General features: G+C 48.2%; 1 long non-coding RNA gene across 1 annotated transcript in view; it reads right to left on the reverse strand.

The window, feature by feature from the left end:
* LOC123329924 overlaps nt 1-11,498 on the reverse strand; it is an 83,500-nt gene extending 72,002 nt beyond the window's left edge. The window contains exon 1 of the long non-coding RNA XR_006545532.2: nt 10,844-11,498. This is a non-coding gene — a long non-coding RNA (uncharacterized LOC123329924). The remainder of the gene's footprint in view (nt 1-10,843) is intronic.
* Between the last annotated feature and the right edge of the window lie 15,665 nt (nt 11,499-27,163).

Genomic DNA, 27,163 nt, shown 5'->3' on the forward strand with positions numbered 1-27,163 from the left:
GCAATCAGGTGGTTTGAAACCACAGAAGTTTGTTCTCTCACAGTTCTACGGACCTGAAGTCCAAATTCCAGGTGTTTGCACGGCTTCCCTTCCTCTGGAGTTTCTAGGGGAGAATTCTTTCCTGCCACTTCTGACTTCTGGTGGCTGTTACCATTCCTTGTGGCTACATCACTCCAGTCTCTGCTTCTGTCTTCACATGGCCTTTCCCACTTTTCTGTGTCTCCCCTCTGTGTCTCTTTATAAGGATATCTGCCATTGGATTTAGGGCCCATTTGGATAATCCAGGAAGACATCATCTCAAGATCCTTAACTTAAGTGCTTCTGAAAAGACCCTTTTATCAAATCAGATCAGATTCACAGATTCTGGAGGTTTAGGGTGTGGACATATCTTTGGGTATCACTATTCAACCCACTGCAGTGAGTATCTGTGTTTTCAGGTTCTCTGGCAAACAGTGAGCCCTACCTCATTAGATGGGAGATTCTTTAATTATAAGATGGGGGTTCACAGGCTGGGCAGTCAGAAAAACATCCAATGTCTTCTAGAACAGGGGTCACGGCGTTTTTTCAGTAAAGAGTCAGAGGGTAAATATTTTCAGCCTTGAGGGTGATACAGTTAACTACTCAACTCTGCCCTTGTGGCATGGAAACAGCCACAGACATTCTGTAAGCAAATGGAGGTGGCTGTGTTCCAATAAAACTTTATTTACAAAAATAAGTGTCTGTTTCAATTTGGCCCAAGGGCTATAGATTGCTGACCCCTGTTCTAGAACATGAAGGAGTGCCTAGGAGGTATTGACTGAGTCTTCAATCCTCAGCATGTTTGAAATGTATTGAACATGGACAACAGAACCAGGACAGAAATTAATAAACAACTAAAATGTATCACTAATGCTCTGTGACCCGCACTTTTGAATATGCAAGGGTGAAGAACTGTAGTATCTAATTGAAAAAAAAAATCCAGTTTTACCTGTTTTAGAGCCTAGTACTAAATATGGGCCACATTTTGATTCTGGTTTCATACCTAGTGACAGCATCCCTGACCCAACCAGAGACCAGGGAAGAGTGTGGAGGATTTACACAAATGAACCCCATCAGAGGAGCACTGGGGGCAGGAGTCCAGCACTTCCTGCTGGCAACAGAGAAGAGCCGCAAATGCCTCCACGAAGGGTGAATCACATGAAATCCAGATTTCTACCTCTAAGATGGTAAAAACAGTACAGAAAACAGTGTCTGAAGGGCAAAAGGGCAAGGTTGGTGCTTATAGTAAAAAGACAAAACAAAACAGTTTGGCTTCGAAGGCCAACAGACCCAGGTCCTTATCTCAGCTCCTCAGTCACCCAGTACAGCCCCTGAGTAGGTCTCTTTACCTCTCCAAGCCTTGATTTCCCCATCTGTAAGATGGGAAGAGTTAGATCCATCCCACCCAATGGTTAAAAGGATTGAAGGGGACAATTTTCATAAAATATTGTAGCACCCAATGAACGCTCAGTAACTAACACTCAGCAAATTCCTGACAAGTCTAGAAATTAGAAGTGGATTTTCAAAGTCTGCACACCAGAACATATATGGTGAAGAAAGCATACTCCTTCAAAGGAGGCCCCCGGGAAGCCCGACCCTTGGCCAGCTGGCCTGCCCGTGGAATAGCAGCCCTGGCAGGGTACTTTGGGAACTGGCTGCTGATGAGCCTTCAGCGCCTCAACAATTTGTCCTGACTTTCCTCAGCGGCCAGCAGGTCCTCAGTCTCAGAGAGTGGACTGCTTTCTGGATGGAGCCCAAGGTTAAATGGAGCCAGGTCTGATGAACAAGGTAGGAAGGAGATGAAGCTGGCTGGGATCACTTTGGATGAGAAAATATCTTGATTGCAAAATAATGAGCAGGGGTGACTTGGAGCCTTTCTCTGAAGGAAATCCCCAGAGAGGAGTTCCAAAAGGGCTTTAAGCATTGGGAGCTTTCCTGGAATAAGTGAGTAAGTCCCTGGAGGGGTGGCTACGGCAGGGGAAACACTTGTTTGGAAGGGCTAGTACTAGGGTATTGGGGGGGGAGGGGTGTCTCTGTATGTTACAGTTGTATCTTGTAAGATTCATTCATTCAACATTTGATAAGCAGTAGGGGCTCCCCTCGTGGCTCAGATGGTAAAGAATCTGCCTGCAATGCAGGAGACCCTGGTTTGATCCCTGGATCAGGAAGATCCCCTGGAGAAGGGAATGGCAACCCACTCCAGTATTCTTGCCTGGAAAATCCCATGGACAGAGGAGCCTGATGGGCTACCACAGGATGTGACTGAGTCACCAACACACTCTAAGGCTAAGGCCCTGTCCTAGGCACTGGGTGTGGTGATGATATGCTTTCCTCCTTACTCTCAGATTACAACCACTTTTGCGCTGTGCTTAGTTGCTCAGTCATGTCTGACTCTTTGTGACTCCATGGACTGTAGCCTGCCAGGCTTCTCTGTCCATGGGCATTCTCCAGGCAATGTCACTGTGATCTTTGCAAATGGTCCCTCTGGGGTTGTGCAGTGCACAACCTGTAGAAAGGTACATGGCAGCCTTGCTTGAATGGGAGAAAAAACAAGGGTGTGAGTTATATGTGTAGGCTCAGGGAGACACTTGGTCTGGATCACTGAGGAGGGGAAGGCGTTTTCAAGGGAAAAGGGGTGGGGAAAGGGAAAATCAGACTCAGGGACATTATGTACTAAAGCTCCAGGGGGAGGGCAAGGTGGGTTCTGAGAACACTGAGACATCTGGTAGATGTGGGGAGGAGGCAGGCCAGTAGGCTGGGGGCAAGGAGGTTGAGGGGACTGACTTCCTGCACATGAGTCAAGATCCCCCAGGAGCTTCTGGGGGAGTCAGAGAGGCTCTTGAATGTCAGACATTCCATTCCTCTGAGTTGGCCTCTGCTGGAGGGAAAGATGCAAGAAAGCACACTGGCCTTTCTAAGTGTGGCACAGATCAGGTCTGGGTATCAGCTCTGAAGCCTATAGGCTGTATATTCTCCAGTCGGTCACTTAACCTCTCTGAGCAGGAGTTTCCTAATCTGCAAAATGGAGGTCACAGTAACGCTGGGGGTTGGGAAATTTGGCAAGATTCAAAGTCAGAGATGCAACAGGTGCTGTAAACGTTCTTTTCTTTCCTTTCCAAGTTGTGGTCTCAGTCGACCTTTGTTTAAGGACGGAAACCGATACTTAGGGTGCTGACAGCACCAGCCCTCTGTAGGCTGAGCAGGTAGGCGATAATTCTCTTTCAGAAAGTCTCCCTAGATAGTTGGCACAAGTCTCCACATTTCCTTCATTAACATGAGCATTAGAGAGCACTTTCTCTGTGTTAGGCAGGTCCTTGCTCCTCTGTGATTTTTTTTTTAATGCAAATCTGCCCCTTTGAGTCCCCAGTACCTGAGGGTAAGTGACTTTTATCAGTGTTCCATCTACCCTAGGGTAGAAGGGTGGGTGGGGCCCAGAGAAATGAGGATTGCACATCTGAAATGGAGAAGGTGGGGGTTGCTTCCCCCATCCCCACCCCAGAGATAGCAAGGAAGCTCCTGGGATTGGAATACGGAAGGAAGAGGGGAAAGAGCTCTGAGGGCATATTAAATGCCTCCTCTATCCCCACCCTCTCTCTGCATGGTACTGTGTAGGGTGACTTGTGTGGAGTTCAACAGACACTCTGCATACCCTGGGTGAGCTGTGTGCTGGGCTAGGATTGTAAACACCAGAGAGCCCTCAGGGACTTACTGTCTGGATGGGAAAACATCATCAACAGTTAAGTAAGGCATGGAGGCCAAGGTGGTGTTGCAACGGTAACTGTGATGGCTAGGGCTTCCCAGGTGCTGCTGCTGCTGCTAAGTCGCTTCAGTCGTGTCTGACTCTGTGCGACCCCATAGACGGCAGCCCACCAGGCTCCCTCATCCCTGGGATTCTCAAGGCAAGAGTACTGGAGTGGGTTGCCATTGCCTTCTCCGTGGGCTTCCCAGGTGACTCAGTGGTAAAGAATTTGCCTCCCAATGCCGGAGACATGGGTTTGATCCCTGGGTTGGGAAGATTCTTTAGAGGAGGAAATGGTAACCAACTCCAGTATTCTTGCCTGGGAAATCCCATGGACAGAGGAGCTTGGCAGGCTACAGTTGCAGAGTGGGACACAACTTAGCAACTAAACAACAATAAATTGTGATGGCTATCTGTTACTGAGCATTTACTGAGCCTGGCCCTGTGCTAAGAACCTTGCTACTTATTATCTCCACCTTGAGGTGGCTATTAGTAACCACTTTTTGCAGATGAGGAAACTGAGTCTCCCAAGGTCAGAAAGCTGGCAGGTGGCAAAGACTAAAAAAACCTAAGTTCTCCACTGCTGTGTTATTTGGCCTAAACTGGAAAATCAGCCCACCTGTGTGAGTTCAAGTAGGGATTTCCCTCTGTTACCTTTCATTGCCTTTCATTGTAACATTTTGGAAATAGAACCCTATTTTGTTTTCAGAGCGTTTATTGTCTCATTCTGAAGACTGCATCAGAAACCCTCAGGGGTCCCCTCTTAACCACAGGATTCTTCCCAAAACACCCTCCCCACTGCACTGTCTCCCCTTCTTTGTGTGGGTGGGTCTACCATGGGGAAGAGAAAATTTGAAATCAGAAATACTGCAACATAAAAGTATGTATGAAATAAAGCCTCCCGTTAGGTGCAAAACGTAGAAACATGCAAATTTCTGCAGTCAAAAGAAAAAGACATCAGTAATTGCATCATTTCAAAACCGAGTGGCTCGAGTGAAATTTAAACAGTGGCGCACAGTTGCCATGTGTTAGAGATGTTTTAATGGATATAAACAGACAGGCTTACCACCCCTTTCAGGGCTATGCTTGGATTAGTTGAGGTTTTTATTATGTAAAGATCTTCAAGAATACATTCCTTTTAAATCTGTGACCTCCCTCATGACTATTGTGTTTGTGTATAAAAATATGTAACCCATATAAATTATGGGTCCCCATATGGCTCCTTCTATGACTTAGCTGTATGTGAAGAACTGCCGTCTAGCTATCAAACAGTAATCAAATCCTTACTGTATGGAGTCCAAACCCCATGGCAACACTGAATACAAGCTGTCCCATCCTTCCCCCATTCTTGCATCCCCCATTCCAAACTCCTAAACTCCCAGACAGCATGTCCTTTCTCATTGTCCCAGCTCTTAGATATGTAAATGAAATTAGTTTCTCTACCAAGTCCTCTCCACCTCCCTCATTTGTCCCATGTCTGCATTGAATGGAGGTTCTTCTGAGTCTCCAGGCTCAGGTCTTAGAAATGGGCTGACAAACACTCTTAGGGGAAAGAGGGAAGGAGGTGGAAATACCAGTGCTGGTAGGTTGTAGATTCTAGTAATGATTACCCCTCAGTCTTATCTCTGCACTCTCCCCCGGCCTCACCATACCTTGCTGATTCCTGGGTAGGGGTAATTCCCCAAATACACCCACTGCCCATCTTAGGCTGCCCCCTCTGTCTGACTTGCCCATCCGCTCCATCTTCAGGAGTCCACTCTTGCATGGTTTCTTCTGTGACCCATCCCCAGCACCCCTACTGCCTTCCACCCCAGGCACACTCAGCCCCTCTTTCCTCTGGACTCCACCCTTGACACACCTACATTCTTGACAACCACCTGCAATGGTTTGTTTACAGGTCAGTTTTATCTCTAGGTGGTGACCTCCCAGAGAGCAAGGACTAACTCATTTTAATGCCTCCATCCTCAGCACTGAGCCCTGCAGACATAGTAGGTGCTCCACAGATGTTGTTGCTGTTGTTTAGTTCCTAAGTCGTGTCCAACTCTTTGCAACCCCATGGACTACAGCACGCCAGGCTCTTCTGTCCTCCACCACTCCCCAGAGTCTGCTCAAATTCACGTCTATTGAGTCAGTGATGCTATCTAACCAGCTCATCCTCTGTCACCTTCTTCTCCTTTTGCCTTCAGTCTTTCCTATCATTAGGGTCCTTTCCAATGAGTTGGCTCTTCCCATCAGGTGGCCAAAGTATTCGGGCTTCAGTGTCAGTCCTTCCAATGAATATTTGGGGTTGATTTCCTTTAGGATTGACTGGTTTGATCTTGTAGTCCAAGGGACTCTCAACAGTCTTCTCCAGCACCACAGTTTGAAAGCATCAATTCTTTGGCGCTCAGCCTTCTTTATGGTCCAACTCTCATATCTATATGTGACTACAGGAAAACCATAGCTTTGACTATATGGACTTTTGTCAGCAAAGTGCTGTCTTTGCTTTTTAATACACTGTCTAGGTTTGTCATAGCTTTTCTTCAAAGGAGCAAGTCTGTTAATTTCATGGCTTCAGTCAGCATCTGCAGTGATTTTGGAGTCCAAGAAAATAAAATCTGTCTCTGTTTCCACATTTCCCCCTTCTACTTGCCATGAAGTGATGGGACTGGATGCCACGTTCTTAGTTTTTTGAATGTTTCAAGCCAGCCTTTTCACTCTCTTCAGCCTCATCAAGAGGCTCTTTAATTTCTCTTCACTTTCTGCCATTAGAGTAATATCATCTGCATATCTGAGGTTGTTGATATTTCTCCCAGCAATCTTGAGTCCAGCCTGTGATTCATCCAGCCCAGTATTTTGCATGATGTACTCTGAATAGAAGTTAAATAAGCAGGGTGACAATATACAGCCTTGACTACTCCTTTCCCAATTTTGAACCAGTTCATTGTTTCATGTAAGTTTCTAACTGTTGCTTCTTGACCTGTATACAGGAGATATAGGAGACAGGTGAGGAGGTGTGGTACTCCCATCTCTTTAAGAATTTTCAGCAGTTTGTTGTGATACACAATCAAGGCTTTAGAGTAGTCAATGAAGGAGATGTTTTTCTGGAATTCACTTGTTTTCTCCATGATCCAACAAATGTTTGCAATTTGATCTCTGGTTCTTCTACCTTTTCTAAAGCTGGCTTGCACGTCTGGAAGTTCTCAATTTACATATTGCTGAAGCATAACCAAAGGATTTTGAGCATATCCTTGTTAGCATATGAAATGAGCACAATTACATGGTAGTTTGAACATTCTTTGGCATTGTCCTTCTTTGGGACTGAAATGAAACTGACCTTTTCCAGTCCTGCAGCCACTGCTGAGTTTTCCAAATTTGCTGACATATTGAGTGCAGCACTTTAACAGTATCATCTTTAAGGATTTGAAATAGCTCAGCTAGAATTCTGTCACCTCCTCTAACTTTGGTCATGGTGATGCTACCTAAGGCACATTTGACTTCACACTCCAGTATGTCTGGCTCAAGGTGAGTGACCACATCATTGTGGTTATCTGGGTTATTAAGACCTTTCTTATATGGTTCTTCTGTGTATCTTGCTATCTCTTCTTAATGTGCTCATCCTTGCATGAAATGTTCTGTTGATATCTCCAATTTGGTTGAAGAGATCTCCAGTCTTTCCCATTCTGTTGTTTTCCTCTTTGCACTGCTCATTGAAGAAGTCCTTCTTATCTCTTCTTTCTATTCTCTGGAATTCTTCATTCAGTTGAGTATATCTTTCCCTTTCTCCTTTGCCTTTTGCTTCTTTTCTTCCCTCAGCTATTTGTAAAGCCTCATAGACAACCACTTTGCCTTCCTGCATCTCTTTTTCTTGGGGATGGTTTTGGTTACTGCCTCCTGTACAATGTTGTGAACCTCTGTCTGTAGTTCTTCAGGCAATCTGTCTACCAGATCTAATCCTTTGAATCTATTCATCACCTCTACTGTATAATCAAAAGGGATTTGATTTAGGTCATACGTGAATGACCTAGTGGTTTTCCCTACTTTCTTCAATTTATACCTGAATTTTGTAATATAATATATTTATAATCTGAGTCACAATCAGCTCACAGTCTTGTTTTTGCTGACTGTATAGAGCTTCTCCATCTTTGACTGCAAAGAACACAAATCTGATTTCAGTACTGACCATCTGGTAATGGCCATGTGCAGAGTTATCTCTTGGGTTGTTGGAAAGAGGTGTTTGCTATGACCAGTGTGTTCTCTTAACAAAACTCTGTTAGGCTTTGCCCTGCTTCATTTTGTACTCCAAGGCCAAACTTGCCTGTTATTCTAGGCATCTCGACTTCCTACTTTTGCATTCCAATCCCCTGTGATGAAAAGAACATCTTTTTTATTTTTTGGTGTTATTGGTCTTCATAGAACTAATCAATTTCAGGTACTTTGGCATCAGTGGTTGGGGCTTTGACTTGGATTACTGTGATGTTGAATGGTTTGCCTCAGAAATGAACTGAGATCATTTTGTCATTTATGAGACTGCACCCAAGTACTGCATTCTGGACTCTCTTGTTGACTGTGAGGGCTACGCCATTTCTTCTAAGGGATTGTTACCCCTGCTGCTGCTGTTGCTGCTAAGTCGCTTCAGTCGTGTCTGACTCTGTCTAACCCCATAGACGGCAGCCCACCAGGTTCCCCCGTCCCTGGGATTCTCCAGGCAAGAACACTGGAGTGGGTTGCCATTTCCTTCTCCTAGTAGTAGATATAATGGTTATCTGAAATTCACTCCACAGATATCACGATATAACAGAAAGGCTTTTGGCATTCCACAGACTTGAAAAGGAAAGTGAAAAGGAAACGTTCTGAGCATAGCGACTGATATTCCTCTGGGAAAGGCACAGCACAGGCTGACTGCCCAGTTCCTCATTGGGTGCTCTCTTGTACATTCTGGGTGAGTAAGCAGGCACCCTTGGTGTGCTCCGTCCCCAAAGACAGCTGAGCAAACAGCTTGCTCTTTTGCAGTTGGCGGTGCCCCTGCTCACATCCAAAGGCAGGGTCATCTCCCCTCTGCTTCAGTCAGGGCTGGCCTCAGGATAGAATGCAGCAGAAGTGAGGTAGGTCAACATCCAGACCTCAGCCCTATGAAGTCTTTCAGCTTCACTGTTCACCACATCAAGAAGCTCAGGCTATCCAGCTGGAAAGGCCACACAGAGGAAAACCAAGCACCCCGGCAGACAGCCAACACCAACTACCAGACAGGGGAGGGAGGGCATCTTGGATCTTTTACACCCAGCCATGCTCCCAGGAGAGTGTAGCCACATAAGGTGAAGAACTGCCCAGCAGGACCCCTCCTGAATTCCTGACCCACAGAATCATAAGCAAAAAAACAGCCGTTGTTAACATTTAAAGCATCTGTGTCTCGGGATGGTTTGTTATGCAGCAGTAGATAACTTACACATTAATATTTTTCTGAATGGGCAAAAAAATTGGTGGTGTGGGTTTCTGTGACTTTTGAGTTGGGAGCTAGAGAGGGTATGACTAGATTTCTAGCTTTGCTATCTGTATGTGCTTGTTTGCTTGCTTTTTAGCTTTAAAATATGGAAGGGTCCCTTAACCCAGTGATCACAGTCAGCATCACCAGAATGCGGCAAATTGATAAAGATGCATTGGGAAGAATGCAAGACATTTCTATGATCATCCAGCCAAAAGTGTAACACCTGAAAATAATCACAAAGAAATATCTGACAAACCAAACTCAGGGGGCATTCTATAACATAACTGACCACTTCTCTTAAAAATTATCAATGTCTTGGGACTTCCCTGGTGGTCCAGTGGCCAAGACTCCATCCTCCCAATGCAGAGGACCTAGGGTTGATCCCTGATCAGGGAACTAGGGCTTCTATGGTGGCTCAAATGGTAAAGAATTTGCCTGCAGTGCAGGAGACCCTGGTGTGATCCCTGGGTTGGGAATATCCTCTGGAGAAGGGAATGGCAACCCACTCCAGTATTCTTGCCTGGAGAATCCCAAGGACAGAGGAGCCTGCCAGGCAACAGTGCAGGGAGTTGCAAAGAGCTGGACACAACTGAACAGTAACGCTTTCAGTTTCTTTCAGGGAACCAGATCCCACATGCTGCAATTTAAAATTCCACATGCTGCAACTAAGACCCATCGCAGCCAAATAAATAAATATTACAAGAAAATCATCAATGCCTTGAAAGAACAAAGACCGAAGAACACTTCCAGATTAAAAGAGGCTGAGCGATATGAACTGAATGCCATTTGGGGTCCAGAGTTTCCTTGTGTTATAAAGGACACTGCTGGGACAAATGGCAAGATCCATGTAAAGTCTGTGATTAGACAAGAATGCTGTTTTGGTGTTCATTCCCTGATTTTGGTAATTATATTGGAAGATATCATATTGTAAGAGAATGTCATCTGTTTTCAGGCAATACACGCTAAAGTATTTAGAGGTAAAAGCAGTATTATGTCTGCAGCTTACTGTGAAACAGTTCTAAAAAAAAAAAATCTTCCTCTTCTATGTATATCTATCTAGAGAGAAATGGAAAAGAATAAGGCAAATGTGATAAAGTGTTTACATTTGGGGAATCCAGGTGAAGGGTGTGTGGGAATTCTTTGTACTGTCCTTGCAGCTTTTTTGTAAGTCTGAAATTGTATTTAGATAAAAAGTAATGAAAAAGAAAGAAGTAGATTGCAGTGGGTGCATGGCTGCCCCCCAAAAGAGGAAAAACTGACCTGCAGTAGGGGCGGGACTGTCCCTGGAAACGCCTGCCTCAGCTGACTCAGGCCCCGTTCCCGTCTCCCTCTGGTGGCTCGCAGGCCTGCCCTGCCCCACAGCCACAGCTAAACTCACCGTCTACCTCACTCACGCCCGGGCTTCTCTGAAGGTCAGGCTGGGTGTGGACAGGTCACGGGCCCCAAGAGGGCGGTCACAGAGAGTTTTCCCTGGGAACCCTCGGCTGTGGAGACACAGCTCCACCCTCCTTGCACATCTGGGTTTGGGGGACTCTATTCAGAGCCACAGAGCAGAGGACCATGGAGGTGAGGGGTCTACAGAGGCCCCCCGTCTGTCAGTAAGCATTGTGAAGAGTACATACCTTGGGCGGTCTCACTGTTTCACCTGCCTGGGCTGGGCAGGGCTGAGAGGAGAGGGTCTTTATGGCCCAGAGGAAGGGCAATGTGGGCGGCGTTCACAGGATCTGGGCCGACCAAGCCTCCCAGGCTGAGTAGTGCCAAGCGGGCATGTTTCTGGGCAGAGTTTCCTTCCGGAGGGGAGCTGGCTGGGCAGGAAAGAGCCAGGAGTTTGGGATCCAAGAGAGCCAAGAGGGCAGACTCTGACTCGCCCCTTCCTGGCTGGGTGACGCTGGCCCAGAGACGTCTCCTGGCGCTGGGTGAGGGCCCTCATCTGCAAGGGAAATCATCAAACATACCCTGAGATGTGAATCAAGTGGTAAGACAGTGTCCAGCACAAAGGAGGGTCCGTGCTTTGATTCTATTCACGTTTAAGAAGCATGGGCTCACAGCCAGGCACAGCGGGGATGTCCTGTGTGCCCCCCAGACCCCTGAGAGTGGACTCAAGGCCTTCCCCTCTTGCTTCTTCATCCTGATCTTCCCCCTCTTCTGTGCCAACATCACCACCAAAGCCCAGGTGCTAGAGCATTTGGGTTCAAATGTGAGCCTTGCCTTGGAGTGACTGAGGTTAAGTTACCTAACCTGTGTGTGCCTCGGTTTCCCTACCTGGTATAGTAATAGCATCCACCCCCTAGATTGTTCTGGAGATCAACTAAATTCATCCTTGCAAATAATAGTGAATGCTTGCATAGTGGTTACTACATGCCAGGCACAGATCTTCACTTTTAATTGGTGTCACCCCCATTTTACAGATGACAAAGCTGAGGCACTGACAGACTACATAATTTGTCCATGGTTACTCAGAGAATGAAAGGCAGAGCTGAAATCTGTGTCCCTAACCCCTGCTGTCTCCTGACGTGGGCATACAGTAAGTGCTCAATTCACGTTTGCTGTTACTGAGGCTCAGAGCCAGGGCCAGCTTCATAGGTGCACCATCTGCACAGTTCCACAGGGCCTGGCACTTAGAAGGGCTGCTGCTGCTAAGTTGCTTCAGTCGTCTCCGACTCTGTGCGACCCCAGAGACAGCAGCCCACCAGGCTCCCCCGTCCCTGGGATTCTTCAGGCAAGAACGCTGGAGTGGGTTACCATTTCCTTCTCCAATGCATGAAAGTGAAAAGTGAAAGTGAAGTCGCTCGGTTGTGTCCGACTCTTAGCGACCCCATGGACTGCAGCCTACCAGGCTCCTCCGTCCATGGGATTTTCCAGGCAAGAGTACTGGAGTGGGGTGCCATCGCCTTCTCCGACTTAGAAGGGTAATGCTTGTTAATGTCCTGTCACTGTCTTGAAGTTCTCAATAATGTTAACAAGAGTGCCCACATCTTCATTTTGCACTGGGCCCCGAAGATTCCATAGCCGGTCTTGCTTAGAATCTGACAGGACATGACCACCTCTTCCTCCTTCTTCGTCCCCACCTAGACTGTGAGCCCCTTGGGCTCTGAGATACAGCTACTTATCTCTCCATCCACCTTATTCCTTGTCCGGCAGGTAACAGGTTCTCTTGTTCTAGCCAACAGGGACAGAGGTGGCTAGAGTCATAGCTCTTGCCCCCGCCCCTACTTCCTCTCAACGTCCTCAAGAAGAGTTTCCAGCCCCAGGAGCCTCAGGAACTGCCAGAGAATAAACTTTTCAAGGTGTGCGAAGACTCCTGGCCAGTGGCCACCCAAACCAGGTCTTTCCAGAATGGCCAGGGGAGGGGGGTATAGCCAGAAGACGGTGTAGATCACTGCAACTGGGGAATCCCAGCCGGGCCTGAAAGACCCTTATAAGCAGTTAATTATGATGCTGGCTCTGTAAACAGTGACAGTGAGACCTGGCATAATGTGTAATTACACCGGTTGGAGCTAGAACTGGGCAGCGTTTTCTCCTGCGACGCTGGAGGTAACACAGTTCCCAAAGTGCAGGCTTGTGGTCAGGGCACAAAGGTAAACAAGACCCTCCCTAAGGGCAGGCAGGACTCAGTCCAAAGGTTCAAGGGCAGGCAGGACTCAGTCCAAAGGTTCAAGTGCAGTAATGATGGGGGTGAAAAGAATTTTTTATTTCTTCTTTATATAGTGAGCAGGTAGTGGGGGTGGGGGTGGAAGGGAGGACAGCACCTACTGTGTGTCAGTCTCTGTGCTCCATTGACATTATGAGAAAGGCATCTGGGGCCAGGCAGCGGGCTTGGGCATTTCTGGGACTGGGTGTCACATCTCTACAATCCTTGCCTGCCTGCCTTCCCCTCCTCCACACACATTTCTAATTACTGATACTTTAAAAATTGAGGTGAAATTCACATAACATACAATTAACCATGTTAAAAGTATACAATTCAGTGGCATTTAGTACATTCACAATCTTTTCTTTTTATAATTGAAGTACAGTGGATTTACAATGTTTCAGGTATATAGCAAAGTGATTCAGTTATACATACATATATTCTTTTTCATATTCTTTTCATTATAGGTTATTACGAGACATTGAATATAGCTCCCTGTGGTATATAGTAAGTCCATGTTAGTAATGTGTACATTCACAACCTTGTGTAACCACCATCTCTACCAAGTTCCAAAATATTTTCATCACCCCAAGAGGAAATTCTGTACCCGTTACTCACTTACTCCCAGGCAACCACTAATTTGTTTTCTGTCCCTATGGATTTGCCTATTCTGGACATTTTTAGACAGATAGAATCATATCACATGTGACCTTTTGGGGCTGGCTTCTTTCACATTCCCTCCTGCCTTCAAGGTTCATCCACAACTAGCATGCATCAATGCTTTATTACTTTTTATGGACAAATAATATTCCATTGTCTGCATCTGCCACATTTTGTTTATCCATTGGTGGACATTGAGTTATTTCTACTTTTTGGCTTTTACAAATAATGCTGTGAACATTTGTGGACAAGTTTTTGTGTGGACATGTTTTCAGTTCTCTTGGGTGAACTGAGGAGTGAGATGGCTGGGTCATAGGGTTACTCTAGATTGAACTTTTTGCTGGTTTCTATGGCATATGGTGCCATAGAAACATTTCATTCTCATCTGTAATGCACAAGGGTTCTGATCCCTCCACACCCTCACCAATGCTTATTTTCTTTCTTTTATTTTTTAAAATTTATTGGGGTATTGTTGCTTCCCAGTGTTGTGCTAGTTGCTGCGTACAGCGAAGTGGATAGGCCATATGTAAACACATCTCCCCTCCCTTCTGGATTTCCCTCCCATCTAGGTCACCACAAAGCACTGAGCAGAGCCCCTTGTGATAAACAGCAGGCTCTCACTAGTTATCTATTCCATGCATAGCAGTGTATACATGTCAATCCCAAAATAATCACTGATTTCTCATGGGGGCTGAGGTAAGCCTCTGTCTGCCACTGGGGCTGAAACACAGAGCCCTGTCCTCTGGAATTATAGGAAAGCCCTATAGAAGCTTTAGCCTTCCCAGGTGGCTCAGTGGTAAAGAATCCGCCTGCCGATGCGAGACGCGGATTCGCTCCCTGGGTCAGAAAGATGCCCTGGAGGAGGAAATGGCAACCCACTCCAGTATTCTTGCCTGGGAAATCCCAGGGACAGAGGAGCCTGGCGGGCTACGGTCCATGGGGTCGCAAGAGTCTGACACGACTTAGCAACGAAACAACAACGACCTATAGAAGCCAGAGTGCAGGAGGAACAATTTGGGGCCCCCTAGAAATAATTCATCGCACAGAAAGAGCTGGATAAAAAGAGCAGCTCCAAGTTACACCAGTCCTGTGGGGCCTGGTGATGAGCTCAGCGCGGCAAGCTGCCCCCAGGTACTGTGTGGGTGCCACGGAGGGAAACGGCTAAGTGTGAGTTGAGAGACAGACAGCCTGGGCCTCTGGAACCCAGCCAGCTTTGCCCCGGACGCCCCTGCCTGAGTGTCACTGAGAGAGGCGGCGTTTGCAGCTCCAGGGAACCTGGCACAGGGCAACGCTGACGAAATGAGGGGCCACTGCGGGTACTGGGAGGTGGTGAGTACAGGGCCAAACTATGAATAGTCACATGGCTTCTCCTGCCTGTGAAGGAACCAAGGACAGCCATACCTTGTTTCATTGTGCCTCACAGCGCATTTTTAACCAACGGGAGGTCTGTGGCAACACTGCGCCGCGCAAGTCTGTCGACGCCCTTTTCCCCACGGCATTTGGGCACTTCCTGTGTCGCTCACGTTTTGGTAAGTCTCGCGATATTTCAAACTTGGTCATTATTATATATCAGTTATGGTGGTCTGTGATCGGTAATCTTTGATGTGACTAAAATGAAAAGGTTAAGACTTGCTGAAGACTCAGATGATGGTTTAGCAATAAAGTATCTTTCAGTCAAGGTTTGTGCATGGTTTTTTGGGGGGGTGGGGCATAATGCAATTCCACACTTAATAGACTACAGTACAATGTAAATATAACTTTCATATGCACTGGGAAGCCAAAAAATTCACGTGACTGGTTTTATTTCAATATTCACTTTATTATTCCATTCTGCTGGAATGGAATCCGCAGTAACTCAGCGGTCTGCCTGTATCTCTGCATTATACTTGCGAGGGAAGAGAACCAGAAATATTTGGCAAACGGCACTAATGACTCCCATGTATATCTGACTGTTAATAGTGTATAATCTACAGTGTATTCATAGGTAAGCAATAATTACAGTGATGTTTAGGAGTGCTTCCTGTGTATCATGCACTGAGCTAAATGCATCCTTTCATGAATTCTCACGGCAATCCTGGGGCCTAGGCATTATGATCTCTAATGATTCTAGTCTGTTATTTAAGGATGCTTTAGGCTGCAAGTTACAGACAACACAGCTTAGGCTCAAATGGCCTTAACCACTAAGAAGATTCATTATGTCACATAATAAAACATCTGAGGAAGGGCACACTCCGGGGGTGATGCTCATGGCTGCATTGTATCTTCAAGGTCACCAGTTCCTCCCATCTCGGACCTGACCACCTCAGGCTGCAGGACTTGCAACATCACATTCAAACGTCATGACCATCCAGCATCACCTTCTTAGGAGGGAGGAGGAGTTTTCCCAGAAGCCCTAGCAGACTTTCCCCTGTGTCTCTTTGGCTGTCACTGGATCACATAACCATTGGGGAACCAATCCCAGCAAGAGAATGGGGAGCCCCATGCTTGACATCATCATTTGGGTTTAATACATTCTGGGGAGATGGGAGGAGTGGGGTTAAGCACAGTGAACAGATCCAGTGTTTGCTTTCTTCTTGACCTCCTGGATATTCAGGGAAGCAGCCCAGGCAAGGGTGGTCCTGAGCCCTCCAGCCCAGTCACCCTCCACTCCTGATTTCCTTGTTAGCCATGGTGTCCAGCACCTGGGTATCATCTGCCTTCAATCCCCCCCTCCAGCATCTAGCCAACCAGTGACCCCACACGTCCATTCCAATCAGCGAGCCCAGCTCAGAGCCAGCCAGAGAACTTTCCATTTTGCTCCTGATCATGTGTCCACCCACATCAGCCTTTCCCAGCTGCCCGCAGGGCCGAGGCCTCTCAGAACTGCTCCTGTGCAGTCAGACATACTGGGCTGATCAGCAGTTCTGGGCGGGGGGCCAGCAGGGGCAAGGGCCTTTCTGGTTCTGTCTGTCCACGTACGTCAAGCTGTTCCCAGCTGGTGGCTCCAGCACCATCAGGCAACACGGCAGGGCCTGGCTCTGTCAGTGGAGAAGCCATGCAGTTAGAACCCCGCCTGTTTTGCCTGAGGTTGGGTGAAGGCGATGGACAATGGTAATGAGGGTTTGGGAGGAGTAAAAGGTAGGGATGACAAAGGAAGAAGAAAAGAAGAGAGCTAGAAAAACACAAGGAGATTCCAAGACAGTGGAGATCTCATCTTAGTCCTGCCTGCCTGCACCCCTAACACCTAACAGAGTGCCTGGCACAAAGCAGAAAAGAGTTGGTTCAACTGGTCTAAACAATGGAAGAGAGAGAGGTGATCCCAAGAGCAAGGAGGGGGAGGAAGAGGAGAGCGACACAGAGAACAGAGCAAGGCAGGAAGGGATGGTGAGTGTAACCCCTCTTGTTTGTCTTTCCATCCCATCACTCTCGAAACCCCCGGTTTACTGAAGCAGCTCCACAAGTGTTTATCTTGCTGAAGCAAGTGAAGACGAGGAAAGGGGAGCCAGAGTCAGACAGGAAAGAAGACAGAAGGAAGAAAACCCCCGGGGGAAGGGGCTCTTGTGGAGGAGAGAGATTGTGAGACAGAGAGAGAGAGAAAGGGGAGGGGAGGTCAGTAATCAGAAAAGAGAACAGGCAGGACCAACCCAGCAAAGGAAGAGGAAGGAAAGAGGTGAGGCAGGCAACTGGGAGTGGGGCACGCTTGGCCTTTTGATGAAAATGCACATTAGCAAACGTGCTGGGATCTGACAAGTGCCAACAGGCCCATCGCAGAGTTAAAAAGTGCTACAGCTGTCAAGGTTTCAGTTTTTAAGTCAGCACTTTTCTTCTCCTTCGCATGCTGGGATTCTGCAACTATGGGCTTCCCTGCACATCTCCGTCAAGCACCTGGGGCTTGTCCAGGAGGGTGGGGTGGGTATGTTGGGAGAGTCCACGGGCTGGGGGGAGGCGGGTGTGGCTGCTGCCCCTACAGCAGTTGCAGAAGTGTTCTGTGGAGGGAGGGGACGGGAAAGCAGGTAAGGTTTTCAGCAGACACTGGGAGGACCCAAGGCAATGAACCTCTATGTACTGGGTTGAATAGGGTCCGTCCAAGTTCATGCCCATCCAGAACCTCTGAGTGTGACTTTAGCTGGAAATTTGGTCAAAGACCTTGAGGTAAAATCATCCTGGGTTTACGATGGGCTCTAAATCTGATGACTGGGGTCTTAGAAGAAGAGGAGAGGATGCAGAGCCAAAAGGAGAGAAAGGCGGTGTGAAGACAGAGACTGCAGTGACACAGCCGCAAGCTGAGAGCACCGAGGACCGCCTGGGGCCACCAGAAGCTACAAGGAGGCAAAGAACCCACTCTCCCCTAACGCCTCCAAAGGAACCCTTGATTTTGGACATCTGGCCTCCAGAACCGAGAGGAAATCGTTTCTGTTGTTTTAAACTCCCCACTTCCAGGTAACTTGTTACAGCAGCCCCAGGAGACTAATACAACCTCCTGGCCTTAGGGGACCCATTTTGCATGCTCTTGCGTCTGATGGAATGGGGGGCACGACTGTCAGAGATGAGGGAAGGTGCCTGGCTCTCAACCCAGTCCCATCCAGTCTCCAGAGCTGGAGAGTCACTTTTGTCCCCACACAGGAATCACATTGACTCTGCTCTCCAAAAGAGAACTCAGGTTCCTGCCCTGGCAGCTGGAAGTTCTGTCTGGGGGCGGGGTGGGGGGCAGCTGGGGAGTGGGGGCGGCTGGGGTGTGGGGGGCTTTCATCCAGCTGTGCATTCAGGGGCTAACAGAGGCTCAGGAGACCACCAGACCCCACAGGACCTGGGCCCCACAGGACATAGGGGCTCTCCTGGGTGCTCCTTCAGCAAAAGCTATGACCAAGTATCAAGTCCCACAACTTCCAAGGTGTATGAGTTTCCCTTGGTCTTGCCTTCAACTCTGGGCTTTGAAAACAGCCTCCTCTGAAAAATGAGAAAGAAAATTCCTTCTTCCCATGGTCACTGGGAGAATTAAAGAAGGAAATGTACAAGAGGAGCCTAGACAAGGCTTTAGGAGATGGTGATGAGGAAGATGAAGATCTTTCCAAGCCAGTGTCTGTCTGGCCCTGGATGGTTATAGTGGGCCGTAAGGAAAGATGGCCCCTGCCCTTTAGCAAAATTGGCCACAAATGTGTGAAAATATTAGAAAACTATTAAAATACATGACAATAGCAAGTGACTGGGATTTGGCGCCACCTGACTGGGATCAGGTCTGACAGGGGGTCACGCAGGCAGGAGGTAGCATCACATGACTAACTCATCCAAGTTTGCCTGGGACATGCCGGAGTTAAGCACCAAAAGTCCCATAGCCTGGACAAACAGGGACAGCTGGTCACCCTACACGGAGGTAGACTTCAGGTGGACCTTGAAGGAATCATTCCTTCATTCATCCATTCTCTGAACGTTTTTTGAGAGCTCACCAAAGGCCAGACTCTTTTGGGCACTGGGGACACTGGACACAGCTCCTGCTTCCAGATCATTCGCTGGCATACTTGTATGCATACATCTATCATTCAGGAAAGCATCTATTGGGCAGCTGCTGTGTGCCAGGCACGCAAGTGCAGTGATGACAAGGATGAGTGACATCATTTCTGATCTCAAGATACTCACGTCTAGTCTGGGGGAGGGTGGCAGTTCATCCCCTCCACTGCAGGAAGAGTTGCTGCAGCATGTAGTGGGTGGAGAGACCTCAGGAGAGAAAAGGGACTCCCAACCCCATTAGGGCTGTGTTTTGGTTGCAGTTCAAAGAATTTTCTGGAAAGAGGTTGCACTAAGAGGTGGCAGGCACCAGTCAGAGAAATGGAGAAGGGTACTGAGGCAAAAGAATCAGCCAGAACACAGGTGGCCAGGCAGGGTGCCTGGAGGAAACATAAGTGGGGCACGTGTGTGCAGAGAAAAGCCTCAGGCACCTGGCAGGGAGGCGGTCAAGATGAGGACAGGCAAGGAGAGGGAAAAGGAGGAGCGAGTCTGGTCTGCAATGGCACAGAGGATGGAACTGGCAGGATCCGTGGCAGGGTCTTGACTGAAGGGAGGTGTTTAGGCCCTGTGCCCACCCTGGCTGGGAGTGGGGCAGCTGTCCTGGCTGCTGGCGCAGAGCACCGTGGGGAGGTGCAGGGGAGGGAGGGCACACGAGCTCAGCTTCAGGACCAACACTCGCTGGGAGAAACAAGGAGAACAAAGAAAAGCCAGGACCCACTGAACATCACCCTACACTTGGGCCCCAGTTTGGGGGGCTGGATGATGGCACTGAGCCTTCCTTGGAGTTTGGATCAAGCATGCACATTGTCCCTACTTGTCCTGTAATTTTTTCCATCCAAAGAATAAACACCTGTTGAGCATCTTGGAGCAGGGCCCCACTACTGAGAAGACTAAACTGGGTATTGTGAGAGAGAGCGAGCCCTGGGGGTCTTGCCTTGGGGCTTGAGGGCGCATGGGGCCAGGGCAGGTCTCCCCAAGGTGATCCCCAAGGATCCAGACATGCTAGACTTGGGAAGATGTGGGGAGAGGAGGAGAGTTCCACACCAAGTGAACAGCACATGCAAAGGATCAGAGGTGGGAATGAGCCACATATATGGAAGGAGCAGAGGGGCATGAAAGGGGTGGGAGATCTGGGGCCAGGGGAGGTGAGGCAGATACAGAAGTGGGCCGGGTCAGATGAAGGCTGGTAGAGGGGAAAAGTCAGTGAAAAGGCTCTCCTTCTCATTGGACGTGGCAGGCCAGACACACAAGCGGCCTGTCAGCGTCAGAGCTGAGGTTGGGACCCAGAACCCCAGCTTTCCGATTTCCTTTTAATCTGACCTTGTTTCCCCTTCTGGGGAGGTGAGGACAGCGGCTCAGCTGGTGGTGTAGGGGGAGACCTTTCAAGATTCTGCTGCTGCCCCAAGAAAGGCTAGGTTAATCTGGGCCATGGGGCATGGCCCCCAGAGCCCAGAACCAGCCTGCACTCGCTGCACAGTCTTTGTGTCTGCCCCTTAATTTCCAAGCCTTTCAATTTCCTGATCTTGGAGAATTTTACAGACATGGTGTGCGTGGCTGGCTGTAATAACCGTCTGTTGAATAAATGACCCCTTCTGTCTTGACTCACAGGTAGTTAAACCTCATGCTGAGAGCAAAGGTGAAGCCATTGGGGCTGGGGGGCGGGGGTGGTTTGCTTTGCCAGTGACCTGCAGGCTGTCTTCACTCTTGGGGGCTTCAATTTGTCATTGACAGAACATGACTAACAATGTTTATTTAACTCTTTTGGTGTTTTGGAACTGCTTAAGCAAAAATATTTGGCGTAGGAAATGCTTAGTGAATACTGTTGTTGAGTCTCCCTCTGGTCGAAGCTCACCAGTTTTCCTCTAGGGAGCCACCTCTCCCCTATCACCCTTATGCACAGTCCCTTTGGGTACCAGTGAGTGCATTCTTCAGCTCCAGGGACCATGTGACTCTGGACTCACCAATCAGAACCCTGCATTTCCCGGCCAAAGGGGCTGAATCAGAAGTGGGCATGTGGCCCAATCAGAACCAACGGGACTTAATGATTTTTGTTACTGCCTTTGGAAAACCCTGCTCACTCTTCTCTGCTGGACTTGAAGCTGGGAAAATGTGGTGTGGGCTGCTGGTGGCCATCTCGTGGAAATTGAGAGTGGAATCAATATGGAGTTCTGATGACATTTGCACCCCTAGATCCGACAGTGTCTAAAGCCCACCTCTCCTCTAGGCTTTTCGTTAAATGCATCAAGAAGTTCCTCATTTTGCTTTAATCAGTTTGAGTTGGGCTATGGCCTGTTTGAAATCTAAAGAGACCTGATAAGGTCATCGTGCAGATAGGGGTCAGCAAACCATGGCTTGTGGGCCAGATCCAGTCTGCTGCCTACGTTCCCCCTCCCCACCATTAAGGGCTTTAGTGAGATATAATTTACATAAATTATTTCACCCATTTTAAATATAAAATTTGATATATGTTTGTGAATATATACAGCCATGCAACCAGCACCAAAATCAATTTTTGGAACATTTCCGTCCACTCCCAAGATTTCGCTCATGCTCCCTCTTTTTTATGCTTTATCAGTAAATGAATGTTTTTTATTTTTATTGATATTTTCGGTGGTGCTGCTCAGCATGTGGGCTCTTAGTTCCCTGACCAGGGATCGAACCTGTGTCCCGTGCATCAGAAGCATGAAGTCTTCACCACTGGACCGCCAGGGAAATTCCAGTGAATGAAATTTTTAACAGCAGCTCTACTGAGATATGATTCACATACCATAAAAGTCACTCATTTATAGCGTACAGTTCAATGGCTTTTAGTATAGTCACAGATATGTGCAGCCATCACCACAATCAATTTTAGAATATTTTTACCACTTCAAAAAGAAACTCTTTTGGCCACTGGCGTCCCACACCTCTCAATCCCCGATTCTTCCACTCCAGCCCTAAGCAACCACTAATCTACTTTCTATTTCTATGGAGTCACCTATTCTGGACACTTCGAATAAGTGCAATCATGTAGTACGTAGCATTTTGTGTCTGGCTCCTTTCACTTAGCATAATTCAAGACTCACCTGTGTTGTAGTGTGTATCAGACGTACTACATTGCTTTTTATAACCAAGTGATATTCCACTGATGGGCAGACCACATTTTGTTTATCTAGTTATCAGTTGATCGCTGTTTGGGTTGTTCTCTCTTTTTGACTCTTATGACTTTTAATTCATGACTGTTGGGCTGCTATGAACATTAGCATACAGATTTTTGTGCAACACATGTTTTCAGTTCTCTTGGGTATACACCTAGGACAAGAGCATATCCCTGAGTCACACGATAACTCTACGTTTAACCCTTGAGGTACTACTATTTTCCAAAGTGCTGTACCATTTGGCATTTCCATCAGTGGTGTATGAGAACTCTGATTTCCCCAATCCTCACCAATGCTTGTTATCTGACTTTTCAATTACAGTCCATTTAGTGGGTGTGAAGTGCTGTCACCTGTTTTTGTAAATAAAGTTTTATTGTAACACAGCCACACTCATTTGCCACTTCGATATTGCCTATGGCTATTTTTATGCCACCAGGGCAGAACTGAAGAGTTGACCAAAAAAGACGATGTGACCTGTAGAGCCTAAATGTTTACTATCTCACTTTTTACAGAAGAAGTTCTCAAATCCCTGATTAAGACCCACTCTTTCACTTTTTTTGTAACAGGAAACTTAGGCTGAGTTCTCTCTCTATTCAGTCCCTATATCATGGGAAACAATATTACAAGATGTGGTGAGAATTAAAAAAGGCGGTCAGTAAAGTACCTAGCCCAGGGGTAGATATTCATTAAGTGTGACACAGCCCCAGAAGCCGAGGTGCCCAATACCTGGTCTAGTAGTTCACCCAATCCCTAATTTCCTGTCTCGATGCTTCTTCCATCAGTCAGTTGGACCCAGCTGAGTTACTAGTGTGCACACTGGCCCTTCCTTACCCTAATCTGACGTACATTGGACATAAAATGAGATTCCCTACATCTGGTAACATCACTCAGCATGTAAAACGCAACCCTCCCTCCTCCCCAACGTCCTCTCCTCTCTGCTGTCCTGTGGGCCTCTGGCACATCATTGCTTTTGCTGGCCTGCAAGGCTACTGTCACAGCTCTGCAGCCGTCACCCCTTCCTGGCTCTGTGTCAGAGGGTCAGCCCTCTCTGGTCCCCATAGTCACTTCCTTCCCACATGCAGCCACGCACCACAGAACAGGTCATGCATGCTTCCATGGTTGAGAACATGGGCTCCGTCTGAAGTCACGGTCTGGCCCTGGGACCTTGGGCATACCAACCAACCTCTTTTGGCCTTGGTTTTCTTATCTGCAAAATGGGGATAGTTGAGTCTACCTCTTAGGGCTTCACTGAGTAATAATTAAAGGAATAGAATGCCCAAGAAGCTCAAAGCATAGTGCCTGGCATGCTCAGTTGCTCAGTCGTGTCTCACTCTTAGTGACCCCATGGACTGTAGTCTGCCAGGCTCCTCTGTCCATGGGATTACCCCAGCAAGAATACTGGAGTGGGTTGCCATTTCCTTCTTCAGGGGATCTTCCCGACCCAGGGATCGAACCTGTGTCTCCTGTAGCTCCTGCATTGGCAGGCAGGTTCTTTATGACTGAGCCACAATACGTGTGTTCTTGGAAAACAGGGGTAGAAAAGAGTGCTTCAGCTGTGCAAAGGGCTTTCTGTACATTCTTTCCATGATACAATGGGGAAGAGGGTTCAGAGACATGAAGCGAGCTCCCCAAGGTCACACAGCAAGTGAGGGATAGAGTTCTGTCCCTAACTCCCTGTGCCACCTTGAGCCAGGCCTCTCCCCTTTCCAGGCCTCCATGCCCCCATCTGTCCCCAACACTGGGGTGATGACCTAGAAGACCTCCTCTTGTTCTAGGTCCAGGGTCCTAGCTCCCTCAGGGTCCATCTCCTGGCAGGGGAGTGCCTTATCTATCTGTCACTCATCTGGCTTCCTGACCAGCCAGCAGTGCCCACATCTGTCCCACTTGCTGCCCTCCCTTCCCCAGCCCTTCCCTCTCTTGTTTTTGTGTCTTAAGAGCATCACCTTCTTCCTGCACAAGTGACTCAGCCAGGAAGCATGGGCTTAGGGTCCTACAGGTGTTTCTACTCTGGCTAATTTGTTTTCACCAAGTGCCAATCTGATGGTTCTGAAAACTTCCCTTTGAGTTGGAAATAGGGGCTTGCTGCCACTACTGTGGCAGGGTCCAGAAAGAATCGTTACTCAGCTGGGATCTGTGAAATGACTCCTCTACAAGCCTGCTCATCTGAGTCAGCCATCCAGGATGCTGTAAAATCGGTGGGAAGAGACCCCTGATGGGAACTTCAGTCTTCACAGTCACTCTGTCTGGAGCAGCCGACTGTCTCTGCCCACTTCCTGCCACCTGCTCCCACTCTACATGGCTGACTTTCTCTTCCTTCGAGTCTTGTCTAGGAATGTCACCTCCTTAGAGAAGCCCTCCCAGATTGCCCCATCTAAGTAGCCCCCTCCCTCTGCTCCTCTCATCCTCATTTCTCGTTTGCTTCCTTCAGCATAGTTGACCCAAGTTACAGTTTTACACATTCCTGTTGATTTGTTTGTGTGGGTGTTGAGTATTCCAGGTCCTGGGCTGGGGTAGGGGGATAAGGCCCTCATCTGGGTTTTCCATCAGTCTGGAACCCAGCTCTCGCAGTGCCTAGCGCATAGTAGGTACTCAGTGCCTTTTGGCGGAATGAATGAAAACCTTGTTTGGAGCAGTGAGGGAAGCCTGGGGAAGCTGCTCTTTGGCACTGAGAAAGCGCCGAGCTGGAGGGTCCTCCTGCTGGGAGCTGACTTCATCGCCAAACTTGTCCAGAGGCTACAGGGCCGCACGGAGGGTACTGTGTGTACAACTACCGTCACGGCTCTTCAGACTTCTGAATAAGCTGCCTTCCCAAGAAAACACATTACAAAGAGCACGCCCCCCGCCCTCCTGCTCAGACAGCCAGCGTCCCAAGAACCAGCCCTTTGTTTATGATAATAAAGCAGGGGCCATGGCAACACACTGTGATGTCATGGGAGTATGAGGTCATAAATCCTTCCAGGGGAAGAGCAGGACAGAGTGGACACAATGGAGTCCAAGCCTCCCCTGGCCTGGTGGGACAGTTTGCTGGATATGTTTTTCTCACCCCGAGGGGCTCATTTCTTTTTCTTTATTCCTCTTTTTTTTTTTTTTCTTGTTTCCCTCTCACTCTTTTTTTTTTTTTAATCCCCAAGTAAAAGAAAATTAAAATAAATAAATAAAAGTTTTAAAAGACTCCGAGTGGAAAGATTTGTCCCAGGAATTTCCTGTTGGCTAATGTCCAGTTAGCAGGGAACACCAGCAGTCATGTGAACAAGGCTTGCTCGTCCTGGACCTGCCACAGGAAAACTTCCCTGATGCCCCAATTTCGTGGCTGAAATGGGGCAAAGACTTGGAGGGCTGCTGGGCTTGGGACCACGGGGTTTGCAAGGAAATCTTTCCCTTGCTCACTTTCTCTGTCTTTCCTTCCACTCAACCGTTCTCCCTCTGGCTCTTTTTCCATCTTTTTCTCTCCTCACTGCTCTCACTCCGTCCTGCCTTCTCTGGATCTGGCTTCCTCTCTCTCTCTGTTTTCCCCCAGGACTCTCAGTGTGTCTCCTTCCATCTCAGTCTCCATCTCTTTCTCAGCCTCGGTCTCTCCATGTCTTTCTTCCTCGGGGGTTCTTTTCTCCTGCTGAGTCTGTCTCTCCCAGTCTCTGTCTCGGTCAGCCTCACTGTTTTTGACTCCCTGTCTCTCCCTCTCTCGTTTGCTCACTTGCCTCTCGTCTTTCCCCTGTGCTCATGTTACTATAACAAATCAATGTTTCTGACTCAGAACACTGAAGGGTGGGCCCGCTGCCCGTGCTTTCTGATCTGCAGGCTGAGCAGCGAGGGGTCCAGGTTTCCGGCTGGGGGCTCCAAGTGGCAGGAGGCGCACGGATGCTGGACGCCTGCACCCACCTCAAGGAACTTGTTGGGCCCGCGATTCAGGAGCTGCAGGCGCAACTGGAGAAAGGGTAGCCCGCTGCCTGCCAGGGCCTACAGACCTTCTGGCGACACGCACCTCCCCCAGCCAGCCCCTTCTCTGATGCTCATTTGGAGAAGGAGGGAGGGAGTGGGAAGGCGGGGCGGGGGAGACTTCCAATCGCTGACCACCCCAGGGCCGGCCCAGAGCCTCCTCTGATAACCCATATTGTGTTCTGCACCAGCCCCCATACTAAACCTAAACTCAGGGGGTTTTTTTTCTACCTCAAGCCTACTGACATTTGGGCTGGAGAATCCTTTGTGGTGGGGGCTGTCCTAAGCACCATAGGTTGTTTAAGAGAATCCCTGGCCTCCACCCACCAGATGCCAGTAACATCCCTCCCCTCAAATGTCCCCTGAGATGGGGGAAATAAATCACCACTGGGTGAGACTCATTGCTCTAAACTGTCTCTGTTCCTGTCCTTCTACCCAAATGCCTCACTCTCATTTTCTCCCTTGCTAAAACCATCCACCACTCCCCTTTATTATTATTACTATTAACACCATAACAGACATCTATGTGGGACTTTCTATGTGGCCAGGAACTGTGCTAAGGGCTTTGGATATGTGTATGCATGCGTGCTCAGTCATGTCTGACTCTTTGTGAGACTCTTTGAGACTGCATAGACTGTAGCCCACCAGTCTCTTGTCTGTGGGATTCTCCAGGCAAGAGTACTGGAGTGGGCTGCCATTTTCTCCTCCAAGAGATCTTTCCAAGCCAGGGATCAAACCTGAGTCTCTGGTGCCTCCTGCATTGGCAGGTGTGTTCTTTACCACTGAGCCATCTGGGAAGCCACACTTTGTATTCACGTGAACTAATTTCTTAGCGCTTTTCTCTAGGGCTGCTGAGGTTGGTCACAATAAAGCAATGCCCCTTAGCTCAGGACTAGGCTGGTAGATATCGCTATTATTGCTTCTGCATGTGGGTCTTAGTTTCCCCAAGCCCTTTCATGCCTCTGTGCTTCTGCACCTGCCCTTTTCTCTGCTCACATGGCCCCTGCCCCCTTTTTCCACCTAGCACCCTCCCGTGCTTCCCCCAGGACCTGTTTCTGATCTGATTGGTTCTCTAAAGCCTTTCCTCAGGGCCTGAAGCA

Source organism: Bubalus bubalis, chromosome 17 (assembly GCF_019923935.1).
Source record: "Bubalus bubalis isolate 160015118507 breed Murrah chromosome 17, NDDB_SH_1, whole genome shotgun sequence".
Taxonomy (NCBI): Eukaryota; Metazoa; Chordata; class Mammalia; order Artiodactyla; family Bovidae; genus Bubalus; species Bubalus bubalis.